Here is a 3,499-nt window from a genome sequence, read left to right as displayed (position 1 = left end):
GAAGTCTGCAGCGTCCAGGAGAACAGCAGCAGCTACCGCCCGCTGGTCATGCTGCGGCCACCCGCCGGCCACTCCTTCATCCCGGAGAGCACGGAGCATCCGCCAGCCGGGCGCGTCCGTGTGGCGCTGGAGTGCCTGTGCTGCGGGGAGCGGCTGCTGGAGCCCAGGTGCTTTCTCCACACCTGTGGTGGCCAGCTGCCCAGGGATCAGGAGTGGTACCTGCTGGACACCCTCTGCACAGGCTCGTACCTGGATGCCCAGAAAGTCACCCGCTGGCTCCAAATGTTGGTGACATCGGCCTGGCAGCTTTTGCCCCAGTTGCACCATTGCCTGTGGGCCAGAGAGCTGCCGTATCCATTTCCTCACCACCACCTGAGCTGTTCAACATACAGGATGAAATTTTAGTCCTTCCTTAAAGAACTTATTTTTTTCTTTTAATAAACCAGGGAATTTGTGATAACTTTTGAAAACCAGTGGAATAACCTTATTTTTTTTTAAGATTAGACTCCATCATTATGTTTTAACTCTTGATACTAGTTTGGATGTAGTATTTATTTTGGAAAATTTTGGAAGTGATTCTGAAAGATCACTTTTGAGGTGATTACAACAAAAGTGGTAAAATTACTAGAATTTGAGTTTGTTGTGGTAGGGTGCCTGTGCCATTTCTGATGACAAAAAACAAGGACAACTATCATTCCTTTTGAAACAGTTATCTCAAAGCCCTTTGAAATACTTATCATAATTACTGAGACAGTTACAAAAAAAGAAAAATTATCATAATTAGTTAAATGCCAGTGTTTCCCACCAATTATCTGACAAATAAAAGCAAATTAGCTAATTGAAATATCCTAAATTGTCAACATCAGGCACTATTGGTAGTAATTCTCATTTATATAATTCAAATTATCATTAAAAATTCATTTTACAATACTGCAAGTTTGCTGTATAGATGATGAATTTGAAGCCTTCGTTCTCCCGAAAGGAGAATGTCAGGGCTTTTCCCGGTAAACAAGGTTGTGATGTTCCCTTGGGTGTCCCTGTTGACCTAATTTAAGTGTATCAAGCCATTTATTTTTGGGAGTATAAAGCAGGAACAAAGAACACAAAATAAAGCTGCAAGTGCTCCTCTGCTGCCCCGTTCAGGCTCTTTGCTGGGCCCAGGTATGACTTTCTTTTTAGCAAAACCCTGTAACTTTTCATGAATTCCCTGGAGTTTCAGTCATAATGGTTTTGTCTCCAGTATGTAACTTGCCTCACACCTTTCCTTCAGCAGCTGGCATGCATTGCTTGCGGACCCCATGAAATTTCTGTTTCTGTGCCTAAGGATGACACAGTCTCTCTTCCCAATGTAGGACCCTGTTTTGCAGGGCAGTGAAGTGATGACCCACGAAAACTTCTGTACCAGACAGTGACCGTCACCAAGTCCTCAAGTTTTTCACGTCAGAAAGGACCTCTGGAGGTAGCTGGTAAAACTGCTATGTCACAGCCAGGCCAACAGGAGCAGGCACTTGCCCAGGATGAGGGCACTTGCCTTTCCAAGCAGCTTTTCCAGCTCTGGGGGAGCAGATGTGGCCTCTCTGCCCTGCTGCCACATCCCTCCTGCCATGAGGTGTCCCTACGACGCATTGAGAAAAAGTCCAGTTCCTTCATCCTTCTCCTCACCCTGGTAACACCCACTGCCTTCCCCATGTGCCCACCTCTGATGCCCACCAGACCCTGTCCCTGCAGGGCACTGGCCATAGTCCAGGGCTGGCTCTTGGCACTCCAAACTCCCAGCACTGAGGGAGCCCCAAGCCAGACCTGGGACTGTCAAAACTGTGGGACACATGCTGGGAGCAGCCAGGGACCCCTCCAGGAGAGGGTGACTCCAGGACTGCGTGCCTCAGGCTGTAGTCCTGGTCCCACAGCCCAGCTGACAGGCTTGCTACAAGGCCACAGCCACCCATTTGACTTCATCCTGGGTCCAGAGCCTCTCCAGCACATCTGCCTTCCCGGCCTGGCTGCCCACACCACATTGCCCACGCTGGGCTTCTGCCCATCTCCACCTCCAGCCTCTCAAAGCCCCTGAGGGGATGATGGGCCCTGTGGGAACCACACACCTGCTGCTGGGGCACCTCTGCTCCACCAGCACTGGGATTCAGTGATGCTGCTCCAGCACAGACCAGTGACAGCTTCCCAGTCTTTATGCCCATGTTGTATTCACAGCATGGACACAGTCAGCACACTCCTGGTGACTGACACCCCCATGACTGACACCACCCCACAGGAACTTCTAGCTCCTGAGAGACTTGCAGTATTTTCTAACCCAGATTTGCCACCAATGGTGAGCAAAAAGTTCCTCACAAACTGAACTTTCTGGGTTTATGGTGTCTGGGACTCTTGCAAAGCCTGTGACACAGGCAACAGCACACCAAGTGTCAAATTTTGCTCTTGCCATTCCCAGATATCATCAGTGTAACTCTACCCCCAAACATGTTCAAGGAGATCATCCCAAGTTCTTTCTTCAACCTGCCCTGTGAGGCTACCACAAAGGAGAGAAATCCCACTTGGTAGAAATGGTAAGTCCATTCTTTCAGAACAACATAGGAACAACAAAAAGTACACGTCAAAAGAACTATAAACCTTAACAGAACTTCTTCCCACCATACTTAATAGTTTCTCTTCATCTGCATGAACCAACACCTTAGTTCTAAGAATCTTGCAGGAGAGATTGAGGGAATAAGTGGCACAGTGATTTCCTTAATACTGTGCACAAACTCAGTCGTTTAGCAACACAGTCAGTAGTCACAGTCAATGTGCTTGTCAAGCCTTAACTGAATACTCTCCAAATTCCCGTATTAGCTATAATGGGTGCCAGATGGGGTGTCAAGGCTGAAAGATTTCACCTAATTTTTTTCCTCCCCTGTAGGCAGCGAAGAATGCCGGAGAAGCTCTTCATGTTGACGGTGCCGATGGCCCCTGGGCTGTGGCAGCCGTGGGGCGGCAGCAGGAGCAGGGCAGTGCCCGTCCCTGTGCTGCCACTGCTGAGGCCACACCTCGAGTGCCGTGTCCAGCTCTGGGCCCCTCAGCACAGGGAACTGGGGGGCTGCAGCGTGCCCAGAGAAGGGAACGGAGCTGGGAAGGGGCTGGAGCCCCAGGAGAGGCTGAGGGAGCGGGTCACAGGCTGGACTCCCTCACCTTAGAGGCTCTCCCAACCTAATTTCCTCTGTGCGCACAAATCACTTCAACCGAAACGTACTTCGTGTCTCTACTAATAAAGATCTACACAGAGTGCCCGATAGTTTCTAACGGCTGCAAGCTTTAAAGCGACGACGTCATTCTGCCGCTCTTCCCGCCCACCATCCCCTACCCAGGCCGCCAACGTGGCAGAGCCGAGATCCCACCCGCGCCGCCATCTTTATATGCGTGCGGAGCGAACCAAACTGAGGGCGCAGGACGGGGGTGCAAACCCCCCCGCGAGGGGCCGTTGGACCCGGCCGTGAGCGACGTGGCATGGCGT

This window comes from Parus major, chromosome Z (genome assembly GCF_001522545.3).
Source record: "Parus major isolate Abel chromosome Z, Parus_major1.1, whole genome shotgun sequence".
NCBI classification, from domain to species: Eukaryota; Metazoa; Chordata; class Aves; order Passeriformes; family Paridae; genus Parus; species Parus major.
The sequence above is the reverse complement of the archived record's forward strand: the minus strand, read 5'-3'. Positions refer to the sequence as shown.